This window comes from Elephas maximus, chromosome 11 (genome assembly GCF_024166365.1).
Source record: "Elephas maximus indicus isolate mEleMax1 chromosome 11, mEleMax1 primary haplotype, whole genome shotgun sequence".
NCBI classification, from domain to species: Eukaryota; Metazoa; Chordata; class Mammalia; order Proboscidea; family Elephantidae; genus Elephas; species Elephas maximus.
In genome coordinates this window covers 42,252,903-42,279,930 of record NC_064829.1, presented here as the reverse complement: position 1 = coordinate 42,279,930, position 27,028 = coordinate 42,252,903, and the positions used below count along the sequence as shown (strand labels likewise).

Here is a 27,028-nt window from a genome sequence, read left to right as displayed (position 1 = left end):
TTCCACACTAACATGGACTAGGAAAAAAGACTTGGTGATGCACTTCCAAAAAATCAGCCAGTGGAGACCCTATGGATCACAAGAGTCCAATCTCATTGTGCACGGGGTCATCGTGATTCAGGGGCCGAGCTGATGGAACCTAACAACAGCAACAAAGGAATAAAGAGCAAACCCCTCGGAGTGGCATAAAAGGCATTCCAAATTCAGGTACCCATTATCTCTCCAAACTCATCTCCCTTCACTTGAGCCTCACATTTCACGAAACTGTTTGTTATCTCGTCTATACACCACATAGTTTCATTTCTGTGCTCATGCTAGTCTTTCAATTTTGAATGTCCTTCCCATCTTTATCTAGGTAACTCCTACTCATCTGTCAAGACCCAATATAGATGTCACCTCCTTCAGAATGTTTTCTCTGGACTTCTCAACATTCTACCTACCACTTACTATATTATGACAAGATCACCAACATATGTATCTGTCTTCCCTTTAGTCACTGAGCTCCTCAAAGGCAGGTACTTGGTGCGGTGTAAGTCGTTTAAGACATCAAATACAAAGCCTGACTCCCGGGATTTAGGAAAGTCTTACTCTAATATACAGGTTATAGACAACGTAATTTTGACAAGAGTCTTGGTTACGAAATGATTATAAAAAATAGGACCATTATTCTTTTCTCTTTTTTTTTTTTTTTTGGTTAACACTGAAAGAACACAGTAAACTAACTCTGAATTTCCTTTTATTTTGTATTCTGAAAATATATTCCATCTTATGACTTAGGAAATAATATACACTTTAGAACACCAACATTCAAATTTGTTACACTGAATTTTGAGCTCTGGCTTCAGGCTCCTCCTGTGAGTACATATCTATTTTTTGTTGTTGTTGTCATTTTGTTCGCTTTGGGGGAGGGCTTTGGATTTCAGAGCACTAGCAGTGGTGTTTCAGTGGTAGAATTCTCGCCTCCCATCAAACGGATTTCTAAAGAATTAAAGTATATATATATATACACACACATATATATCCCTCCAGTGGTCAAAATGATATATGCAAACACTCGTTTGTTTACTCAATATTCATGGACAAGGTATATTTAAAATTTCAAGTAGTCTTTCTTTTATAAAAATGCCTGCCTTGGTTACTTTCTTGTATCACTATAATATTGCCCAATTTAATTTTTAACACCATGGATAAACAAATGTGTGTAAATCATTTAAATAAGCCACAGGAAATAATGGACCAAACCAACCATTTAACCTCATAAAATTTATGAATTTAACCTCATAAAAGCAATGCTAAATCTTGTCCAGATATGAGTAATTTAATTCTTTCTACTGTAGCCATTAAGAGAAAGACTGCTATATGTTAAAATCATTCAAGATAAAGGATCTAGTCAACTCTAGCTGAGCCTGCTACTTCTGTTTCCTTTAAGCATAGAGTTGTATTCTACTGTGTATATTCCTAGACTTGAAAAAGCATAGAGTGAGCATGTGTGTGTGTGTTCCTAAATTGGAATTCTGATGGTTTACATAAGAAATGTGTTGGCTTCTCTTTTAGAAAAATGCATATCTAACTAAACCAGGCAGAGCGCTTTCATTTGCTTCATCCCTTGTCATCAGATTACCAGTAATAGTTTGGCAGAAAGCCTGGAGTGGTGCCTCTGCCTTGAAAATTGTCAAGCTCTAAAATATACCCAAACGCTTCAACACCGATTGGTGAGATTTTCTTCAAAAATTAAAGTTTTATAGAAGTGCACTAGGAAGTACTTTAAAACACAAACACACACACACACACATTTAGAACCATACATTTGATGTTCAAAATAGCATTAAGTTTCTTTTTATTACAGATATAGAACTATATAATTATTTTAAGTCCTAAATCTTTAAAGACCACCCTCCAAAGACCCATGCTTATTTCTTTAAAGAGTTAAGAGCAGCAGAAAAGAAATGCTAAGCAACACTTTATGCCCTAGAATTTAATTTCTTAAATTAAATTGTGCACATTTTCTAAATGTTTCAGGTAGAAATAAAATGTTCATCGGTTGTCCCTTTTGTGTATTACTGTATGCAGACCTACCACTTTAGGTCAATGTTCCTAAATTAAAAGAAAAAAAGTCAAGTTCACTTAGCATCTATGAATGACCTTCAAGAAATTCAGCCTACTATAAGAAATGTTATGGGTAATTCACAGAAAGCATACTCTCAGGGAGTGAGTTATCGCCTAAGACAAAAGTGGGCATTTCTGGAAGCTTCATTATGTCTGTGAGGCCACCAGGGTACCATATAGGATACTGAAGCAATAATTTACCCTTATACAATGAAAAATATAATGTTACTTGCACACCAGGAGCCTCTGCCTCATTAAGTTAAATACTTCCCTCATGTCATTTTAAAAAAGAGACTGTAGTACTGTAAATCTAAGTAACTTAGATCTATGTTCCGGACTTGGCAAATGACTACAGAGAATATTTTAATTTTTTATGAGAAAGAAGGGGCAGGAACTACCATGTCCTAGTGTTTTTTCAGCATTCCAAATGTTTTAGGTGCTTTGCAGTTTCAGAATATGGATGTAATCGATCTCATAATTTGGCAAATGAGGAAGGGTACTGCTGTGTGGCTATTCAAACAGATGCAAAGGAAGAGCCCCGCAGTGTTGAAAAGACATCTTCGGATCCTTCTGTACTGAAATTTTAAAGGTGTTGCTGACACCACTGTGGCTTCAGAATCTACTACAATCCCGGGGAAAATATAAATAAAAATTAATCAAAGCAAAAAAATGTGTGCTAAGAATTCATGCTATCCACAATTTTGATGCAATGATTTCTTTCTATGCAGCGGAAAGAAGGTAAGTTTCTCCAATAATGTTCTTTTTTTTTTTTTTTAATGTATTGACTTATCTCTTACTTTTAAAATGGCAGGGGCGGGGGGGGGGCGCGGCGAGGAACTGGGATTTCTAATGACTAAAATGCATTGTCCAGAGTCAACAAAGTGATGAAAGGACACTTGCTCCCTGTCACAATCAAACCACCCTAATATTTATAGCTGAATCTATATCTAGCATTTTCTTTGATGGAGTTGCTGGTAGTATGAAAGTTTATGAAACCGTTGGTTCACTTTAAGTGGTCATAGCACTTTACTGAATATAACACTTATTCTAAAGAGAAAAGTGGACATTTTGTTTTTGTTGGCCTATTATCTTTCTTCTTTGACAGATAAATTTTCATACGTGTTAACTTTAGTAGAGCACCTTTCAAAACACAATAATTTTTGTTTTCTTTTTAAGTTTTTAAAGTTTCTGAACTTAATGGGGGAAGTTAACAATAACAACAAAAAAATCAAGAAACAGATATTGAAGTTTATTTCTTTTTCTAAGGTCTCCTTAAAGAAAGGATAACAACAACAACAACAAAAAAGTGTGATTATATCTTAAAATGGAAAAAACATTTTAGAGTTAGAAATGAAATTGGGTAAAATACTGCAATTTGATTCTGAGTTCTGGGTTCTGTGAACACAGCCAGTCTCCTTATATGTGGCTATATCACAGATTATGTACATGAATAAATTAGGACATTATTGAATACCCTGTCAGCTTAAAATTTGATTCCTGCTGGTGCTTAAAATCAATTCCTTCTAATAAAGAGAATAAAAACAAAGTACCAAATAGTAAATGTATTTATAAAAGTTCTTTAAAATGTTCAGTTCTGTATCCTCAAAGTGTCACATGAGCGACACCATATCATATTTTTAATTTATTCATTCAAATCAGCATTTCCCAAACCGTGTTTTGTGGTGTGAAGAGATATTACACACACACACAAATATCCATGGTGAAATTAGCTTGGGAAACACTGGGTTAAAGAAAGTCAAACATGTCTGTTTAGTGCAGAACTTTTATGAACGCTTCATGCTAATGTTCACTTAAATTTCCAAGTATACAGCATTTTCCAAATTTATTGGACCCAGGACCCTCACCTTTTTTTTCCACATTGCATTTCTAGGGCTATTGCTCCCAAAAACATAATTTGGAATCTGCTGATTTAAATTAAAATTTCCAAAAGGGCTTAAAATATTGGCTTAAGAATTTTTTCAACTTTTAAATGTCTGAATAATCTTTGAATTCCCCAGTTTCAGCTTGTTAGTGCTTAAAACTGAATGCTGAGCAAAAAGTAGAGTGTCAGAGTGATGTAAATGCAATTCAAAACTACACATTTCCAGTGTATAACATATATCACCATTTCTCTACGGCATTTTCCCTAAGCCTAGTCCTTTTACTTTATCTGCTGGTGTTAAATAGCTTTTAATATAAGCCTGTGGGGGTGGGGGGGCGGGGATAGAACTATATTCATTTACCTTTCTCTCCATTTATTTACTATATATGATTAGTTCTTAGAAATGGGAAAATGTTAACTTTTCAGATTTATTCTCTACGTTTTATAAGAATTACCCTAACAGGGGCTCCTGCCACTCTGGAGATGGCAAAGATTTAGATTTAGAGAGCCAAAAAAGTCTCAGTGGAGATGAGAGTCAACCAACATAAACAGACAAAACATCCCAGGTAACCTGCCTGTTGTTGTTGTTAGGTGCCGTTGAGTCAGTTCCGACTCATAGCGACCCCATGCACAACAGAACAAAACACTGCCTGGTCCTTAGCCATCATTACAATCATTGTTATGCTTGAGCTCATTGTTGCAGCTGCTGGGTCAATCCACCTCGTTGAGGGTCTTCCTCTTTTCTGCTGACCCTGTACTCTGCCAAGCATGATGTCCTTCTCCAGGGACTGATCCCTCCTGACAACATGTCCAAAGTATGTAAGACACAGTCTCGCCATCCTTGCCTCTAAGGAGCATTCTGGCCGCACTTCCAAGACAGATTTGTTCGTTCTTTTGGCAGTCCATGGTACATTCAATATTCTTTGCCAACACCACAATTCAAAGGTGTCAATTCTTCTTCGGTCTTCCTTATTCATTGTCCAGCTTTCACATGCATATGATGCGATTGGAAATACCATGGCTTGGGTCAGGAGCACCTTAGACTTCAAAGTGACATCTTTGCTCTTCAACACTTTAAAGAGGTACTTTGCAGTAGATTTACCCAATGCAATGCGTCTTTTGATTTCTTGACTGCTGCTTCCGTGGCTGTTGATTGTGGGTCCAAGTAAAATGAAATCCTTGACAACTTCAATCTTTTCTCTGTTTATCACAATGTTGCTCACTGGTCCGGTTGTGAGGATTTTTGTTTTCTTTATGTCGAGGTGCAATCCATACTGAAGGCTGTGGTCTTTGATCTTCATTCGTAAGTGCTTCAAGTCCTCTTCACTTTCAGCAAGCAAGGTTGTGTCATCTGCATAACACAGGTTGTTAATGAGTCTTCATCCAATCCTGATGCCTGCCTACGTGTTATCAAATATGGCCAGTTACCATTCCTGGGTTTATAAGACATTAACTCTGCATCTGTGTTTCTCCTGGATTTTGAGGTGGTCATCATCATTAGGGCACCCTAGTGGTGTAGTGGTTAAGAGCTTGGCTGCTAACCAAAAGGTTGGCAGTTTGAATCCACCAGCTGCTCCTTGGAAACCCTATGGAGCAGTTCTGCTATGAGTTGAAATCACCTCAAAAGAAATGGGTATGGGGTTTTTGTTTTGTTTTTTATCATCATTAGACAAGCAACTTTCTGCTAGTTTGTCATACTATGGTGGGTTGCATGTTGTTATGATGTTGAAAGCTCTGCCACAGGTATTTTAAATACAGTAGGGTCACCCTTTGTGGACAGGTTTCAGTGGAGCTTCCAGACTAAGACAGACTAGGAAAAAAGGCCTGGTGATCTGCTTGTGAAAAATAGCCAATGAAAACCCTATAGGTCACAACAGAAGATTATCTGATCTAGTCCTGGAAGATGAGCCCCCTACGTTGGAAAGCACTCAAAATACAGTGTCCGCAACAATGGACTAGATCATATTGATGATGGTGAAGATAGTGCAGGACGGGGCAACGTTTCATTCTGTTGTACTTAAGGTTGCCATGAGTCATAGACAACTCAACAGTGGCTAACAATAATAATGATGACAACAACAACATCATCATCTCATTAGAGCTCTTCATAAATATCCCAGTCCTTCTTCCTTCCAGGCACTTGGTAGGACTGTACCTCCCCACTCACCTGAAGTTAGGGATGGCTGGGTATGGCATGCTTTGGCCAAGGAAATGTGAGCATAGGAACATGGGTCATTTCTGAGTGAGAGCTTTAAGAGCTTCACTGTGTTTTCTTTCTCCTCTGCTACAGTGACCAGCAACACTCCAGGCTGTATCAAGGAGCAGTGAAGGCAACAATGTGGAGAAGGGCCTTCTACTAACCTGTGGCAGCCGATTTGCAAGAGTGGAAAGGAAACCTTTGTTTTATAAGTCACTGGGGATTGTTTGCTATCAGCCTGTCATACTTCGTGTATCTGGAGTACTTCATACATCAGCATCTTAATTTTATCGTGTATAAAACAATTACACGTGTCTCTTACCTATTTTTTTTAAAAAATTTTTTCTTATCTATAAAATAATATGAAAAATTGGAAACATCCTTAATCTTAGGTGTTAAAAACATCTTTTAGTGAGTCAAGATGTTTCTACAAATGTGTAGTAATGAACAGCCTAAGACTAGGAAGTTCATATGCATTAGAAGATAAATTTCATTCAAAATTATTCTATATCCTTTAATAAAACTGGTTAAGGCAACTGTATTCTTGAATTCAATCAATGCATTGTTTCAGCATCCATAATCTGTACACTACCATGTATGTAACATTAGGATACAGAAAAGTCAAGTGAGATAGAGGAAAATTAATAAAATTTACTGCGTTGCCAGGACATCTCTCTTTAAAATACATGGAGGTTTACAAAGCTTTCCTGACTCAGGACGTTGCTGAGTCATCCTTACACCAAACTGATTTTGCTAGAATGCAAAGTCCAGCTTTATTTATGCAAATACGTGTGCCTCTACTTTATATTAAGATATTCACAACACAGTGTCCTACGTGATAAAAATACATGTTCTATTAACTCTTTTTTTAGAATATGTTCAGAACTCTTTAAGCTATTTGATAAAAGAGTGTCTGCTAAATATGAGATTTTTTTTAATGAGTTAAAGCAATTCCAAGACTACCCTATAATTTGCCCTTCTGAGAAGAAGCACTAACTGTTGAGAAAGGTCAAAATGACTTTTGGAAACGTGTGGAGATTAGCACAAAAAATTAAGACTATAAATGAAAGAATAATATAAAATAATTTTTTCCACTTATTAAATAGGCTACTTTATTATTTTTTAAAGTGTGCAATTCAATGGTGTTTACTATATTCACAGAATTGTGTATTTTTTACCCCAGTTGATTTTAGAACATTTTCATTACTCCAAAAAGAAATCTTGTACCCCTTAGCCAACACCCTCTCTCAATCCTTTATGCCTTCTCCCCAACTCCTAACTAGTTGGGAACAAGTCTAATTTCTAAATTCAATTCTGTTTAAACATGACATCCTCCAGTGTCAGTGTCTGCTGACGGGGCTAAACAAATAATTTCATTGTCTAGCATAGTTAAGGCACGAGTGGTAACAATACGATAGAAGTGTGGTGAATTAATGAGACAAATTAGCTCAGCTACTTGGGAGCTACTTTTCAAGGGTCAGTCTTAATTTCTCTTATAAAAAAATTTATATATATATATTTTTTTATAGATGAGACAAAAAAGAAAAGGACTAAAACTGCCCTTTAAAATGTTCTAGGCCATGCAGCTAACAAACATGTAAAGAAATGCTTGTAATCATTAACCGTTAGAGAGATGCAAATTAAAACTACAATGAGGCATCATCTCACCCCAACATTACTGGCAGAAATAAAAAAAAAAAATGGAAAATAACAAATGTTTGAGAGGTGGGGAGACTGGAACTTGTATGCACTGCTGGTGGGAATGTAAAATGGTACAACCACTACGGGAAATAAGATGGAGCCTCCTTAGAAAACTACAAATAGAAATACCACACGATCCAGCAATCCCACTCCTAGAAATATATCCTAGAAAAATAAGAGCCATGACATGAACAGACATATTCACACCCATGTCCACTGCAACTTTACACACAATAGCAAAAGGTGGAAATAATCTCAGTGCTCATCAATAGATGAATGGATAAAAAAAAACTGTGGTACATACACACAATGGAATACTACACAACCATAAAGAATAATGACAAATATATAAACCATCTCACAACATGGATGAATCTGGAGGACATTATGCTAAGTGAGATAAGCCAATCACAAAAGGACAAATATTGTATGAGACCACTATTATTTAAAAAAAAAAAAGGCAAGAAAAGGTTTAAACACAGAAAAAAAAAGTTATTTGATGGCTACCAGGGAAGGGAGGGGAAAGGAGGGTCAATTACTAAATAGATAGAAGATATATGGTAACACTGATGAAAGGAAAGGCAATACACTCTATGGGAGAAATCAGTGTAACACAACAAAGGCAAATGAATACACTGGAGGCAACACAAGAACAAAGGGGAACTACAGCAATTACCATAACATAGACAATCCTGCAACAACAGTATTAACAAATCATAATTTATGAAGGGATACATAGGTAGACAGGTATGCTAAAGAGGCTTGGGGGTATAAGAGAACATACCCACCAGCACCTGCAGATACAGGTTAGGTTGTGGTTATCTTTACATATATTCGTAGATGTTACATGTATACTAAATATAGAAAATAGAACACACAAGAGCTACAGTCATGGAAACTTCTTAAGCACAAGCAAACACCTCCTGGGACAAAGATACTGGGTTTGAAGGCTAAGGACCATAAAAAAACAAAAACCAAACCCACTGCCGTCGAGTTGATTCCAACTCATAGCAACCCTATAGGACAGAGTAAAACTGCCCCATGGAGTTTCCAAGGAGCGCCTGGTGGATTCAAACTGCAGACCTTTTGGTTAGCAACCGTAGTTCTTAACCACTATGCCACCAGGGTTTCCAATAGACTCCGGGAAATCTACATCGATTGGCATAACACAGTGCACAAAAACAATGTTCTACATTCTATTATCCTGAGTACCATCTAAGGTCTTAAAAGCTTGTGAGAGGCCATCTAAGATACAACTAGTGGTCACTTCCCATTCGGAGTAAAGGAAGAGTGAAGAAAACCAAAGACCCAAGGGAGCAATTAGTCCAAAGGACTATTGGACCACATGAACCACTGCCTACATGACCCCAAGACCAGAAGAACTAGATGGTGCCCAGTTACCACAAAAGACCCTATGACTGGGATCACAATAGAAGGTCCCAGATAGAGCAGGAGAAAAATGTAGAACAAAAAATAAAATTCATGAATAAAAGGCCAGACTTACTGGCCTGATAGAGCCTGAAGGAACTCCTGAGACTATGATCTTAAGACACCCCTCTGACTTGGAACTGCAGCCATTCCCAGAAACCATCTTCCAGCCAAGCAATAGATCAAAACAAAGCAAAACCCATTGCTATCAAGACAATTCCAGCTCACAGCAACCCTACTGGACAGAGGAGAACTGCCCCATAGGGTTTCCAAGGAGTGGCTGATGGATTCAAACTGCTGGCTTTTATTTTGGTTTGCAACCGCGCTCTTATCCACTGTGCCATTAGGGCACCAAGCAATAAACAGGCCTACAAAATAAACAATAACACTTGAAAAGAACATGCTCCATAGACCAAACAATTATATGAGACCAAAAAGGCAATATTTGCCCAAAAGTAGAGAAGCCAGGAAGGGATAGGAAAACCAGATGAAAGGAAATGGGGAACCCAGGGCAGAAATGGGGAAGAGTGCTGACACAGTGTGGGGATTGCAACCAATGTCCTGGAATACTTATGTACAATTTGCTGAATGGGAAACTAATTTGCTCAGTAAACTTTCACCTAAAACACAATAAAGTGTTTTTTTTAAATGTTTTAGGCCAATATCATTTTTTCAAATTTATTAATGGAGAATCCTGCATTCTCATTTAAATATTGATCATTTCATTAGATTCAAAATTTTTTTTTAAGATAAAATTTGTCCTCAACCATAGGAGAAGTTTTCTCTCTGTAGAGATAGGAGAGCCGTATATGAGAAAAAATGAATCAGGTTTCTTATTTTTCTAAATCTTTGGGGTTGGCATTTCAAAGCATATAATGAATGTGTGAAAAATGTATAAGTGGTCCAAAGAATGTAAAAATAGTTAAGCATCCTCAGAATTAATAAGCTAAATTTCTTCTTCCTCTGGATGCCCGCTAACTTTCTGGAAGTATATAGAAAATAAAAATAGTCACTCTTAATAAAGAAATGCAGTTTCCTTTGCTTATATATGCTGATAGCAAAAGGAGACTAAAGTTGTACTTCAAGTCTTCAAAATTTTGAAGAAAAATATCCACCAACTCAATTGCTTTCCTTCTATTATTACACTGCAAACTGGAATCAATTCATTGTTTTCTGGTTATTGAGATTTGGTTTGTGTGCAATGAAATAATTTTAATTTAGTTTTGTCTCATTGATTTTTCTCCAACTGCACTCTCCAGCTCTCCGGACTACATTTGTTGGAACATGTCAGTTTTCCCACTCTATTACTGTTGTTTGATTATTAATCTCTGTAATATATAGTTGATTCATCACATTTAAACTTCTCGTTCCTCTTGTTGTTACAATCAAATAATACAGTGTCATTTTGCAAAACATGGAAAGAAATAATTACCATTGCTCAAAGCAAATAAACTAGTATTTAATTGAGTCGACTTGACATAGAGGATCATCTATAATCCTATTCTAGACATAGACTCTAAGGTCAAAGAATAATGATGGTTAGAATGAGAAAGAAGAAAGTAAATAAGGTGTTGTTGAGAAAAAAAATCTCTCTTAGAATACTTAGTCATTCCTTAAACATTTATGGCGTGGTTTCTATGAAGACGTTACTAAGAATGCAAAAATCAGTAAGACACAATCCATGCCATCGGTGGCTCCCAGGATAGTGGGTGAATTATACAACTGAAGAAAGTATGTGAAGGTGACTTAGGATGTCAACCTTAAAGGAGAAGTAGGACTTGGCCACACTGGAGATTGCAATGGGTAACCCAGGCCATAAACAAATAAGTTAGTAATGAAGTACGTGGACTAGAACAGAGGCATGGCACATTCTGGAGGAAGCGATCATGTGTGATCAAAGTTTTGGTGATAATGGTGAAGTACTGAAGATTTGAGAAACAGATTGAGGCTTTGTGATCGGCCCTGCAGGACACACTGAGGATAAAAAACAAAAACCAAAGCAAACTTGTTGCCAGCCAGTCGATTCTGACTCATAGCGACCCAACAGGACAGAGCAGAACTACACCATAGATTTCCAAGGAGTGGCTGGTGGATTCAAACTGCCAACCTTTTGGTTAGCAGCTGTAGCTCTTATTTTGAAGAGAATGACGTTAAGGATTTTTAAGGAGGAAAGCAATCTGTTCATGCCTGTGTTTTTTTTTGTTTGTTTGTTTTTTAGAAGGTAGGTCTGTTGGTAGCAGTATGAGGAATGTGTAGGGAGTTGAGCATAAAGGCAGGAGATCAGCTGGGATGCCATAAAAATACCCAAGTGAGATAACTGACCTGAGGTAAAGCAATTGCCAAAAGAATGGAAAGGAAGGAATTTATTTAAGATAACTTCTTAATTGTGGTGATACTGGATATAGGCCAGGAGAAAGCAGAAAGAGGCAAGGTCAACAGCTGAGAGTTATGGTAGGAAGGACTGGATTAGAGAGATTAAGGAGGGTGGTAAGGAAAAAGGCCAGCTAGGGACAAATAAAAGGACTGTTAAGTATTGTTGACAGCTCAAATAAGATTGGAAAACATGAATCTTCCAATCAGCATGCATATGCAATTTTCTCCAAAAGCCTAAACAAATCAGGTCACACATTAAAAATATATACACATATAATATATATGTATGTACGTATGTATGAAATCAGTGATTTATCAGCCGACTGCCTGGTATCTTCTCCAGAATGAGGAGTGTGAAAACAAATAATAAGCATAAAAGTGGGGGAGTAAACTTCCATTCCTGGTAGTAGCGATTAGATAATTGAGACTGACACTCCCACTGAGGTAACTACAAATATTTGAAACATAAAAACAGCAAAGAGCTAATAACATGGTGAGGACACTCCAAAGGTCAGGCTGGAAACTACATTTTAGGATAAATTAGTAATTATTTTAATTGTTCTTCAAGACAATGCTGTATGGAACCCTTCCTGAACAAAAACTGTTTATCATTTCTGTTTTGGTCCTTTTTCCATGGTAATGCTGATAAAATTTGGCATAAGATTCTTTACAGCTTCTCTCATCTTCAGAATATTTTTGACTCTCCAGTCCAAGTGCTACCCCAATTTGCAAACTATATATTAAAAAAAAAAAAACTTCAATCAATTTCTAAAACAAACAAAAAATGGTGAGGACATAGCACATGAAAAGTTAGGAAAAGACCAGAACTCAGAGAGGCAGGCTCAGCTTTGAAAGTTTTTGCCCATGGGCATAATTAAGAGGAAAAACAGACATGAGAAACCAGCTTCACTTTAGGCAGCCTTATGGGCTAGAAGGGAGCCCTGGTTGCGCAGTGGTTAAGAGCTTGGCTGCTAACTAAAAGGTCGGCAGTTTAAACCCACCAGCCGCTCCTTGGGAAACCCTGTGGGGCAGTTCTACTCTGTCCTACACGGTCGCTATGAGTCAGAAATGACTCGAAGGCAACGAGGTTGGTTTTTGGTATGGGCTAGAAGAGGAGCCCTGGTGGCGCAGTGGTTAAGTACTCGACTTCTAACTGAAAGGTTGGTAGTTTGAACCCACCAGCCTCTCCAGGGGAGAAAGATGTGGCAGTCTGCTTCCATAAAGATTACAGCCTTGGAAACCCTATAGAGCAGTTCTACTCTGCCCTATAGGGCTGCTGAATCAGAATTCACTAGATGGCAACGGGATGGGCTAGATGGAAAAGTCGAAGTCCATGCTCCTAAGATGAAGACTTTAGTAAACTAACCCCAGCTTTAAACTTGGATCCCAAATGGACTGCACCTGAAATAAACTACTCCTCACACAGATTTGTAGTCTAGCTTCTTGTCACCTGGGTGATTCAGGAAACCTTCTGTGTTAATCTTTGGCTAAGGTGACACTGGTCTGATATAACTCTCAGGTGCCCAGCAGAAGCAAACCAAAGTCCTCTCTGGAGGAAAATACCATCAACACAGGTCTCCAATTATTCTCATAAATAATTTTAAAATACATTTCCAGTCCATAGTCAAAGATATCCAAGCAGCCAAGAAAATAAGACACCATGAGTGAGAGCTGGGAGAAGCAAAAATGATAATAGAAACAAACCCGAAAACACTTGAGATATTGAAATTATCAGACATGTATTATAAAACTTTGAACTATGTTCAAAGAAACAAAATCCATACTTTGCAATTTCAGCAGGGAACTAGAAACTACAAAATGTGACATAATAGTAAAACAAACCTGTTGCCGTGGAGTTGATTCCAACTCATAGAGATCCTATAGGATAGAGTAGAACTGCCCCATAGGTTTTCCAAGGCTGTACTCTTTATGGAAACAGACTGCCACATCTGTCTCACGTGAAGTGGCTGGTGGGTTTTAACACAGACCTTTCAGTTAGCAGCCAAGGGCTCAACCACTGTGCCACCAGGGCTCCAAGCAATATCTGTCTGTTCCTTTTCTTGTCAACACCATTTTGTCTCAACATTTATAATTCTAACAGTTAGGAATTTTAATTTTTTTGTATTCTTTTTTGTTTCTTTTCTGGCACACTGAAAACAAAAACGAAACCCACACTGATAATTCAATCAGAAACAGTTAAGTAAAAGGTATATATCCACATTTAAGCGTTTGTGTGTACGTGTGTGTTGCGAGCATGCAACTGTATACATTCACAAACTTCTTGGAAACACCTATGATTTATGTCTGCCAGGCTCAGTCCTACTGTCAACCAACCAAAACCAAACCCACTGCCATAGAGTAGATTCCGACTCATAGCAGTGACGGGTAAAAAAAAGAATAACAGGCTTCCCCGACATCACCGTGGAAAATTTACGAAGGTACAATCCATTCATGGAGAAATGAAAATTGATCATAACTCCAACCTAACAGGTTTATCATAAGTACTACTGAAGGTTAACTATGATTTTAAAAATTGCCTAACCTGTTTGGAGGTTAGGCAATTATACCAAAATGCAACTATTGCTGCTGGACTTAGTACAATGACTTTAAATCACTCTACAGTCAGGTTCCTTCCTGATGGTAAGTCTTGACTACCAAACAAAAGTGGGGTACTGAGCAATGATGTTCATTAGGGGTGAGATAGGGGGACAGAGGGGAAGAGGGAAAATGGGCAGAGAAAGGAGGGAGGGGGCACCAAAACTGAGCCTTGTTCATTCACAGCTGTTCAGCCTTCCCAGATAATTCAGTACAGTAGTTGTAAAATCAGATGATACTGTCAGTATAAAGCCCATTTTCCATTTAAGGAGATCAACACAAAGCTATTGAAGTTGGGTGGGTGATCCACATTAAAGCACTCATTGTTTGTACCTAAGTTAGCCAACTTAGTTCATTAGAATCTGGTCCATTTGACAGAGGAAAACCATCCAGTTGCCTTTTTAACAACTGTTCTACCCCACACTCTGTAATAAGAATGTCAGCAGATTTATTTTTCTCCATATAAAGTAGAATTTCCAATTCACACCATGTACTCTGTGACTATTATGGACAGTATTTATTCAGAAGGAATGCTGTGCAAGTTTGGAAAAGCTGTCTCTAAGCCAAGAGGTCACTTGACAAAACAAGAAAAAAAAAAAAAAAAACCTATACATGGTCAAAACATGACGGACGAGAACTAGAGCTGGCTGTTCTTTCTTTTAAAGCAAAAAGTTCTGAAATCCTAAAAACACAGCAAATTGGACAAATCTTTCATTCCCTCCTCCACTCTCAGGCTCCGTATAATCAGTACGCCTCCATTCACTTAGCAAATACCAGCTTTTTTCAAGGAGGGGAACCTGCTTGGAATTAATGAGGCAACACCAAAAAATAACTGCTATTAATAAGTTGTTCTTTTTCATGGAAATTGCCTATTTTTTAATCAGTTTTTTTTTTTAAGCAGAATATCTTCTTGAAGTTCCTTATACATCTTTAGACCGTCTTGCTCTTTCTCCCCCTCCTCCTCCTCTTTTTCTTTCTTTCTTTCAAGAAGCACCATAGTGTCATGCAAGGCAAATTCCACTCCGCTTCACAGTAATACAGTTTTATCCAATGGCATAATGTACACAATAACCTTCAGTCGATATTGACACACGGCTATTTATATTCTAACTCAATAAGCTCAGTGCTGGGGCCAAGCTGATAGAGGAAAAACAAAGTAAAGGTAAAGTGCACTGAAGTTACGTGCAATGTCAATGTCAAAACTAAGCTACTCTATGTCTTTCGGCTGCACAAAATGCAAAACACCAACTATCTCGAGAAAGGTAAGAAAGTGACACCTCTCGAAACACTGAAAAAATCTCCATTATCACTTTTTCGTTCCCACACACACACACAAAAAGTCAACATTAACCTTCACTGAGAAGCAATGCATCTTAAAATCCATCTTTCACTTACCCCGGGGCGTGCACATCGTGCTGTCCTAAGTCCTCTTAATTTCAGTACATTCAGAACATATGCAAATTCTTAGCATATTCACTTAATGAACAAACTTTCACCAAATAGTTAATTACAGCAGAGATCATAACAGAACGCCCTGAAATTCTAGGGAGAGAGATGAGCTTAAAATCCAGCTTCTAGATCCCGGTGTAAACTGTGTCTATCTTTAACTTGAAAATGATTTGGTTTCACATTCCATTGAAGTCCCACTGGCAGATGCCTTTGGTAAGCTCACCAATGGCAGGCTTTCAAGTGCCCTCCCTCCTCCCGCTCCTCCCTGGAGCTGAGCTTCCGCTGTTACATCGAATGCTGATTTACTCAGCTGTCTTTTTACCTGTCTCTGCTTGGGTGAGAGGAGATGCCTTCATTGATGGCTATTATGGAAACACTTGGAAGCTGAAGACCAGCCTCAGGACTTGCTGTGCTTCCTCCTCTACCATCCCCTCCCCCTACTCACTGCCAGAAACCAACTGACTTCCAAACTTGGCTGCCCAAAAAAGAATGTTCTCTGATTGGCATTCCTGGAAGCAGAAAGCAAGGCGCTCAAGATCTGTTCTCTTGCTCAACATGAATAACTTCCCAGGTATACACAACACAAACATCGAAGTTTCCTGGATTTTTTTTTTTTTTCTTTTAAACTTGAAGGAGGCTCAAGCAAATATTTGAGGGCATGAGAACTATTTTTGTTGTGGCAGAGCATTTATGTTTTAAGACCCACTGATAAATAAACACAAAATGGCTATGGCTGCAGGAAAAAGTGAAGTGGCAAATCCTTTGTTAAAAGCTGAAAGTACTCTGTCCACAACATGAGCCGGGATCCATGAAAGGAAGGAACACAGACTGCTGCCTACTGTATGGCAATATTCAGGAGGGCAACTATCCAGTCAGAGGCTTTGCTGTGAGAAAAACACTGGCTTATAGGAATTGTGGGGAAACTGTATTTGATATTGCAGACAGCAGGAGGAAAGGGTATAAAAAACACTTTTGCTTCCCTGTCCATGATTTTCAGGGCTGTCTTGTAAAACTTTGGTGAGGACTGGGAAAGAAAGTATATATGCATAGGTGTGTGTGTCACTGTATGTGTGTGCCTCTGGGTGTGTATGAAAGAAGAGAAACTGAATGGAAATGTATTTCATCAAATAGAATCAAACAAGGATTAATATTGTGAAAAAAAAATGAGGCACCTTTAAATCACCGCTAATAAACATGTATTTACCATTTCTGTAGTTGTTGGGACCAAATGATTTGCTGCTGAAAAGCATTTTCCCCTTTATGTTAGAACTAATGAATTTATTATATGCAATTTTATGAACCAGACAACTTCTTGAAAGGCCTGATAGAGGGTTTATAATTTCAATAAACAGACGAATCACCGCACCAAGCATTTTGGGGTTTCCAAATTTCAGCTGGCTGTGGCAGCCAACTGTAGGCAAGTGTCAGCTGGCTGGACTCAGGGTAGTGGTGTGGCCAGCAGCTGCTCCTTGCGACTTGTATGGACATCTCAAAAATATTCACCAGCCAAAGGCTGACTCCAGAGAGAAAGCTTTCTGTTTGTTGATTTTAAAATTTCTGTTGTAGGTTATATTTTACCACATCTAGAGAAAGAACATTTTAAGGAACCACAAGTGAAAACTTGATTAACTGGCATCATATTTCTAATTTATTTCAGTCATATACTGATGCCTTGTATAGATTGGTGTCCTACCAGTATGCTCACTCCTTAACCCAACTCTGTGACTGATCGTGATCCAGATGTGTGGATAGTACTCTGACACATGGTGACCTCAATGTGTCAGAGTAGAACTGTGCTCCACAGGGTTTTCAGTGGCTGAGTTTTGGGAAGTAGATCACCAGGCCTTTCTTCTGAGGTACATCTGGGTGGACCTGAACTTCCAACCTTTCAGTTAGCAGCCAAGTGCCTTAACTATTTACATTACTCAGAGATCACTCAACTCTGTTAGAAGATATCTTAAGAAAAAAGGGAGGGTGGAGGTTAAAAAAAGAAAGAGGAGGAAGAAATTTTCCTTATACTTATCCCTAAAGTTCATTACCTTAAGGAAATTGCAGGCTATCTACAATGCTGATAGATAAGGGGTTTCCAAAGACTCAAGGACTTCATAAATAAATGCAAAGGAATAACCACATAGCCCAGAGATCTCACATCCCTGTCTCTATGCTTTATTTTCTCTCTCTCAAGAACACTCCACCCCAAGGCTAATGGAGGGTATCAAAACACATGTGACAGGCTTGGAAGAGTGAACAGAGCTGGAGGCAGGCCATTTGGCCGACATTCAGCCACACTATTGACTTATGTTGCAGCTTTGAGTATTAGCACATAACTGACACTCAAAAAACGTCTGTTGAAACTGAAGAACTGCTCGTGTAGAGGTGTGTATTTTAACCTACCAAAAATGGCTAAATGTTGGCCCACATTTCAGATAAATGTATTTTGTATTTCCTTTGATGACTTTTGGGAAAGAAAAAAACGAGTCTTTCTTCAGACAAGTAAACAAAAGATTATATGGAATGTATACTAAATAGTGGACACCTTTACTGAAGTAAAAAATAAAAAATCATTATAAACTTTTTGGGTGTGATTGACTCTAACCACTAACGTGATAATATGTTTCTTAAGATTGCATCCGCTTATCTTGCTGGCTTGTAAGAAAAATAGAGAACAAAGGAAATGTCTGGTCCTTCTACTAAAAATATATATATATATTTTTTTTCTATTTCACTTTAAATAGTAAACTATAACTATTTTCTTTACTGAGTTGATACTGGCTATTCCTTTATTCCTTGTGGTTTGGCATTCATTAGTCAACTATCTCCTTTAGGTTCCCAACTTTATCTCTGCTTGTATTTTGGTTTGTGCCAATGATGGAAATTCCAGAAGAGTTTATAACAGTAGTAACGGCATGAGTCCAGACTCAAGGTTGAGTGAACACAATGGGAATTTTTTTTTCCTCTTAACCTTCATGAGGCAATTGATAGGATTTATAATGGCTAGAGCTCAATCTTTATCATGAGTAAATGTTGTTTTTCGCTTTCATAAGCACTTTATGTGAGTTAGAAGTTGATCAGAAAAACAGCTTCCAAGGCTTACTTCCAAAGAAAACTGGGCATATAACAGGCAAATCAGATACTCTTGATTTATCATGAACCAGCAGTTAATCTATGCTCCATTCTCCAGAGACAGATTGTGTTAGCACCAGTCCTGTGAGTGGTAAATGCTGGTGGCACGCTCCTTGCAGAGGTGAAAAGGTGTTTCAGTTCCAGGTCTTAGCTACTTCTAATGGTCCTCAGCACATGTGTGAGACATTCAGGTGTACAACAAACCTGGTTACTGAAAAGCAAATGGCCTCTGTCATTCTTCCTTCCTAATATCCTTAAGACACTGTCACTGGTGGAATTCTCAGGGCAAGCGTTTTGCAGGTGATTTTTTTTTTCTTTGTACTGCATATCATTTCTTTTCAAAAGCACATACTATTTCTGTAAAATATTGTTTTGGAAAAAAGTGAATTAAAATAAAGGAAGACAAGTTTCATAAATTCAAGTAGTAGTTGTTTGAAAAGTTACAAAAATAGACACTTTCCCTCAAAGTAAGCAAAATATACATAAACAATATGAGATAAAAAACAGTCTAACAACAGATAGGAAAGGAATTCAAAACAGCAGCATGCATTCTATAAAATGCCAATAGGTTTTAAAAAATTGGATTAAGTGGATGTCCTTTCTGGACATCTATCCTGTGAAAATAATCCTCATTGTGGAAAAGGCTAATTATAACAGTATATTTAACAGAGAAAAACCTGGACCAATGATAGTTTTGGTGAGAATAGAATGACATGGGCTAATGCTTATGATAAAATATAAATGTACATGCACCATAATTTCAACAATTTTAGAACATCTAAAGGTACTAGATGGAGCCCTGGTGGTGCAGTGGTTAGGCGCTCAGCTGTTAACTGAAAGGTCGGTGGTTCGAAAGATGTGGCAGTCTGTTTTCCCAAAGATTGACAGCCTAGGAAACCCTATAGGGCAGGTTTAGTCTGTCCTACAGGATCGTTATGAGTCAGAAGCAACTCAACAGCAAGGAGTCCTGGTGGCACACTGGTTGAGTGCTCAGCTGCTAACCAAAAGGTCAGTGGTTCCAACCCACCCACAGGAGACAGGACCTGGCAGTCTGCTCTTGTAAAGATTACAGTCTGGGAAACCCTATGGGACAGTTTTACAGTCTTACAGAGTTACTATGAGTAAGAATTGACTGAACAACACACAACAAGAAGAGTGAAGAAAGACTAGAAGGAATCCTATCAAAATAATTTGTGAGTCCTTTTTATAAATTTTAATCAATTTTTCTTAAATTTTCTGTAAGGAGGCTACTTTATCTGAGTATTTACACACACACCAAAAATATTCAGGTAAGAATATCTGCAGCCTTTTCTCATCTATTTCTCATTCCCTCATTCTCTTCCTTGCCTTTGAAGGGACCACTCCATTTCTCTCCTCCGGGTCTCTGCTGTACTGTTGTTCTGTAGTGGGTTGTCAGCAGGGGAGTGGAAGGGAATGGGCAGGATACACTCTAGTGCAGCAAGGGACACAGAGAAGCTTAGGGCAGCTTATGTTGATTTTAAGTAGTATATGTATTTTTACCACAGGGGATAACAAGGAATAAAAAAGTGGTGAGAATGAGGGAAAGGAAAGTGGGAACAAAACCCGTCACACAGGTGGAAGCCAGACTGGGAAGCCATACTGAGGAACAGCTACTTTGATGAGGCAAACCTGGAGGAGACAGAGGTAAAAAGAGAGTTTTAGGAAGTCTGGTTGTGTGTTTTGTGGCTTCTTCCCATCAAACACTCATTCAAGAGAGGTCTTTACTTTTCAAGATATGTTAGCATCAAATTTGTTTGTCTTTTTGGATGCTTCATTAACATGGACCATAAACGCACAGTTTTATTTAGTTACATAAAATTTTTAAAAGTTAGTGATCATTGTTTTGTTATTATTGTTTTTTGTTAAAACTGGTTTTCTTTGATATGGGTTGCAAATGATTTTTGCCCTTATCTAAATCAACTTTCTTCATCCTTTTTTCCTTTTATATTTTGTTTTCTATTTCTCTCTCAGTTCCCATGATGTGTACCTATGTATCTGTCTACATATACTGTGTATGTTGTTATTGTCAGGTGCTGCTGAGTTGATTTTCTACCCACAGTGACCCCATGTGACAGAGTAAAACTGCCCCATAGGATTTTTCAGGCTGTATTCTTTATGGAACAGATCACGAGGTCTTTCTCCCAAGGAGCCTCTGGGTGGGTTGGTAGCTGAGTAGAGTGCTTAACTGTTGCACCACCAGGGCTCTGTGTATGCTATTGTTGTTAGATGCCATTGAGTTGATTATGACTCACAGTGACCCACCGGGTATAAAGACCACTATATGTAGGGTGACCAACTCTTCCATCTTGCCTGGGATTGAGGGATTTCCTAGGATGTCGGACTGCCAGTGTTAAAACCAGGAAAGTCTTGGGCAAACCAGGACAAGTTTAGGCACCCCAATTATGTAATCTGGAGTTTTTTCAGTTACATGTATGCTTTTGAGCCTGATTAGACTTTTTAATAATTCAGAGGTATTTGGCTCAAGTGGACCAAAACTCTGAGGCTTTACCCCTTGTTAGCCATGCAATCTGGGACAAGTCAACCTTCAGGGGCCACAATTTCCTCATTCCTACAATGAAAATGATAATACTCACTTCAAAGAGTTGTTGTCAACATAAAATCAGGCTATACAAAATATACAAATTTCTATATTTTATAGGATATGTAATTTTCTATGAAATTATATATATAGTTACTTTTCAAAACAGCTTTCAGTTATTTTAGATTGAGAAAAAATTAGAATTAATAAAGCACAAAAAAGATGGCATAACACTTCAAACTGAGTGCAGGTATGTGTTGATGGGGAGGGGAAGAGAGATCAAGAGAGATAAATGAGCTTGACTAAGAGAATATCTTCTTTCAGGAGTGTTTCAACATTTGATTCTTCCCTAAATAAAATTCACAAAGTTAAGGATGTTTTGTTTGTGAGGAGCCATATAGCCACGGAAACAACCAATATTCCAAGTTTGAAAAAGATATATGTGGGGCAAAGAATTTGACTTGGCTCTATGTCTCTGGTTTGTGAAAACAGCCCTTGTAACTCCCCAGCAATCCAAGGTGTCTGTTTTTCTAAACCATCCAGGCAATACTTAACCACCAAAAAACCAAACCCGTTGCTGTCGAGTCGATTCCGACCCATGGCGACCTTATAGGACAGAGTAGTACTGCCCTATAGAGTTTCCAAGGAGCACCTGGTGGATTTGAACTGCCGACCTTTTGGTTAGCAGCCATAGCACTTAACCACTATGCCACCAGGGTTTCCACATATGCAAATAAGGTGGGAACCCAAAGATCACACCTGGCAACTAACTTCAGGAAAAAGGGGGGAGGAGGCAGGATGGAATCATTCATTCATATTCAGTGAGTCAATCAATTATTGACTATGCATTAAGGCCCCAGACTTGCATATACATCAACTCTCTCAAGTAGGTATTATCATTTTCATTGTAGGAATGGGGAAATTGCAGCCCTTGGTGGACAGAAGAGAGCTGTGCAGGCAGTTATTTTGTAAAGACCTCACTCTGTGAGTGGTTAGGGTTAGAGACAGAGAAAACACCACGTGGGTGACTGGCATCAGAGATGGAGTAGTGGGAAGCAAGGATGTGAATGATCTTCCCATTTGGGGGCTCAGCCTTGTGTCAATTATTACTAATGCATACGGATTATCCTCGGTATAAAAAAATATTTTAATTACACTGTTAGCTTTGGGCTGGGGTAGTTTGTTTTTGTTTTTTCTTTTGTGAGACTAAACCAAACCAAATCTCCTGCCGTAGAGTTGATTCCAACCCATAGCGACCCTGTAGGACAGACTAGAACTGCCCCATAGAGTTTCCAAGGAGCTCCTGGTGGATTCAAACCGCCAACCTTTTGGTTAGCAGCTGTAGCACTTAACCACTACGCCACCATGTGGGACTAAAGTCAGCTTTAACTGGAACACAACCATAAACACACCCATCACTTTGTGAAACCAGAATGTCTAACCTAGGACAGAGAGATGCCCTCCATTATATCACTTGTTTGAACTCTAGCAATAGATGCCATAGCTGACGCCTCTTAAGAAGTGAGTGCACAATTTGGTTTTCTGGCAAAATGAAAATATATCGTGCTCCATCCCTTAAAACTTATGCAAATTTTCATAATTAAATGTTTCAACCAATAATTGAAACCCAAGGCAAAAAACTGATCCTAGTCCGAATTTCTTAAAGTTTATCAAGGCTTAAACCCAAAATCAAACCCAGTGCCGGCGAGTCGATTCCGACTCATAGCGACCCTATAGGACAGAGTAGAACTGCCTCGTAGAGTTTCCAGGGAGCGCCTGGCAGATTCGAACGGCCGACCCTTTGAGACATGGGAAAATAAGACACTGTAGCCAAACTGGATCAAGTCTGGTAGTTATAGTCAGCATATTTGTTTGGAGCATTTTTCCCCAGACAAGCACATGGCTAATCGGTAGCTTTTAAACTCGTCTTTTTGCTACTAAACACTTTCTCCAAAGAAAATAGTTCACTGAAACTTAGAACTTAAAAAGCATACCTCCTTTAGCAGAAACTTTGATATAAAGGCATTGAGATTTCCACTTAATCTCTCAATAGTTAAATTACTTCAGAGAATAACGTCCCTCCTTCCTCTCCCTGCACCCCACCCCCCCCGCCATCACCTCTTGCAGGGTGAGATGGGGAAGGTACTTGCTTACTCACGCAGGGTTGAGGGGGGAATTTGTGAGTCCAGCTGATCTTTGTAAGACTTTCAATCAGTCCTGTTTTCGGCCCTATGTCTCTCCCTTACCTTCAACAGTTCCTTTTGCCTCTGGTCCTTGAGCCCTTCCAGAATTCTCTAGGGAGTCTCCATTTGCTTCTTATTGGCATCTCCTCTGCAGGCACCTGGTTTTCAACATCTCTGCTTAACTAAGTCAAGTGCCACTCATCCATCCCCTTTCCATTTTCCAAAAAATGTGTCAATAGCTCTCTGCTGTTGTATTCTCTCCCACTGTCTTTACTCCAGTGAATATTCTCTCTTTGTTCACTGTTTAAGTACAGGTTACTCTGGAGTTAAGCATGTGCTTCATCTATATTTTAACCGTAATTTTCTGCCTTCATTCTTTAGAAAGACAGACGGACAGCTGCCATCAAGTCAACTCTGACTCACGGTGACCTTATGTACAACAGAATGAAACGTTGCCTGCTCCTGCAAGATGCTCGTGATCATCTGCATGTTCAAGTACATCATGGGCTATTGTGCCGACCCATCTCACAAGGGTCTCCCTTGCTCTCACTGGCTCTCTACTTCAGCAAACCTGATGTCTTCCTCCAGCAATTGTTCCCTCAGCTGTTAACCAGAAGGTTGGCAGTTCGAATCCACCAGCTGCTCCTTGGAAACCCTACGGAGCAGTTCTACTCTGTCTTATAGGGTCTCTTGTAGTAGGAATCGATTTGACTGCAACAGGTTTGGTGGGTTTTGGATGACGTGACCAAAGCAAGTGAGTCAAACAATGTTCTGTTGTGATCCATAAGGTTTTTATTAGCTAATTTTCACAAGTAGATTTCTAGGCCTTTCTTTCTAATCTGTCATAGTCTGGAAGCTCTACCAAAACCTCTAAACTAGGGGTGACCATGTTGGTATTTGAAATACTGGTGGCATAGCTTCCAGCATCACAGCAACATGAAGGCCACCAGAGTACGACAAACTGACTAAAGGTGGCCTGCACTTTTTAACACTGTTTTAAAAAGGAACAAAATCTCAAACCTCTCTCCAAAATGATCCCCATCAAGTTCAGTAGCTGGGGAGGGGGGAATGTTACCTGGTGGAAACCCCAGGTTCTTACTCGGCATGACTGGTATTGGCCAATAAATGAGAGACTGAGGTGGGAGAACAAGAAAGGCACCTTTATTTTGCTGTACAAGAAAATGGAACCAGTCGGTGCTTGCTGCTGCCAAGACTGCTCACCAAGGGCGGGCAAGCAGGTTACCTTTTAAAGGGGTTTACAAGTACAGAGTTCATACAAGTTACAGAGGCATTCTTAATCATACTACACAGGTGCAATAGAGTTCACATATAACCTCTAAGTAAAAGCAGGATTCGAATGCAAAGCTGAGAGCAAGGGGACACCAGCAGAGGAAACGATTTTGCAATGCAACACAGGTAAAGAATATAGCAATAGAGTTCACCTATAACCTCTAAGTAAAAGCAGGATTCAATGCAAAGCTGAGAGCAAGGGGACACCAGCAGAGGAAACGATTTGGCAATGCAGCACAGGTAAAGAACATAGCACTCTGGGGGCTCTGTCTCAGGAAGGCAATAGCACATTTCATATTTCTTCACAAGAATATCCAGTGTTAAAAAGAAAGCTAAATCCTAATAAGTTCTACAATTATATCAGGCACAGTGAAGTACAACATTCAATTAAAAGAAAAAAAAACCTTTTTATTCTGAAGTTAGTTGTAGTCCCTTACGTTAAAACTTTCATCACATATTTATGCAATTAAATATATGAACATATATAATTATAAGTAATCCCTTCACATGCAGTGAGTACATATCTTAAAAAGCGAAAATGAATTTCTATTGTAACTGAAGTTCTAACTGAAGTTCTGCCCAGGCTATCAATTAAACCGTAACCCATTCAAGGCAAGTAAATACTATCTTCTTAAAACTATCTTGGCAGTCATTTTGTGCTTGCTTTTGGTTGGAAGGCAATGCAAAATCTGGAGTAATTTCCCTTTTAAATTATGGCATTCTCAGATGGCCAAACGTGTATTTTTCATGTGAGGCAAACTTTGTCTTGAATATTATATGCACTAGTTCTGCTCTATTATATGTCAATCTGGAGAGAGTAGCTTTACAGACCGTATTTTCTATCTTATTTGTCCAAGAACATCCCATCAACATTGAAGCTATTTTCTACTCTTAGAGGAGAGATACATAGCACATTTTCTACAGCCGTAATAGTTGCCCCTGGGCAAAGAGTCAAAGGACATCCTTGGCCTCCTTTACTTTCCTTGCACATTTTCCCTCTCTCTATGAAGCTTGCTCACCTATTTCCAAGGTGCTTTGTGCTGTCATCAGTATTGCTCTTGAACCTAGCCAAGTGGTGGCCCCATCCTGGGCCTCAGACTTTAGAGGGCCTTGCTACTGTAGCCCTCCTATGGCTATGCCTCAACCCAGAGGACCATGAGTTAGAAGGAAAGCCAGTTCCCCTTCTGTACCATGCTCTGGGTACTTGGGCTTCTGGACTACACAGCCCAAAGAAACCTGAGCCTGCTTCCAGGTTTGTCTCCCAAGGGTGGTCTAACTCTAGTATGTGTACCTCGAACACTTAGGGGTGGCCAAGCGATGGTTGACTGTGAGGATATGGGTGTAGGGGTAATGAACCAAGCTTGGATTAATGCGCTGAAAGGTTCGCAGTTGCATCAAGACGTGGATTGTTCATCTCTCATGGCTGCCAGGTGGTGTCAGTCAAAAAGTTAAAGGTGGGCTTAGGCATTTTAAGAAAGTTTATGAAGGACTAGAGGCCTCTTTGTTGGAGGCTAGACTTGAAACAAAATTGAAATGCTGGGTCTGGAGGCAAATTAAGACAACAACAACAAAACCTGAATGAGCCCTACTAATTATGCACCATAATGGTAACGGTGTACAAGGTATGCCATGGGTAGCCACATGAAGGAAGAAAAAAAAAGCTAACGTATGCCTTCATTTCAGACAAATGCATTTTCTTCTAACAGTTCCTTAAAAGACAGAGATGCGAAGATGGAGATTTTAGGCGTTTGGATATATTGGTAGTGGGTCAGGGGCTGGGGGGAATGGGTGAAAGAGGTATTATTGTTCTTAGTATTTTTTTAGAGTTTTAAAATGATAGTTAGCTCTCTACTGGCAAGCCTTTTTCATACATAGCTTTGGTTCCCCATACAACCTTTTAAATGAAGAGGTTAAAGGAATAAAAGGAAGCAGAAAATGTAGAAACTGGGTAGCAGTTGCCTGGTGCAGAACTAAGTGTGTGTGTGGAACACGGGCAGTACAAGAGGCAAGGTGAGCCCTGTATATTGAGAAAAGCCACTTTACCTATGCAATTCCTTTTAATCCTTTAAAATTCTATGATTTATGAATTATTATTCCCATTTTATAAATCAGGAACCTGAGGGTCAAATAAATGAAATGAC

The 27,028-nt window shown here is 38.8% G+C and overlaps 1 protein-coding gene across 13 annotated transcripts in view; it reads right to left on the bottom strand.

The window, feature by feature from the left end:
• Positions 1-27,028, bottom strand: part of DTNA (dystrobrevin alpha) — a 451,514-nt gene that overhangs the window by 329,712 nt on the left and 94,774 nt on the right. Inside the window, exon 1 of one of the 13 annotated variants that reach the window (XM_049901504.1) lies at positions 16,054-18,287. The exons of 11 other annotated variants lie outside the window; for them this stretch is intronic. The gene's annotated coding sequence lies outside the window, so the exon portion shown is untranslated. One more of the 13 variants, XM_049901503.1, reaches the window with a different exon arrangement.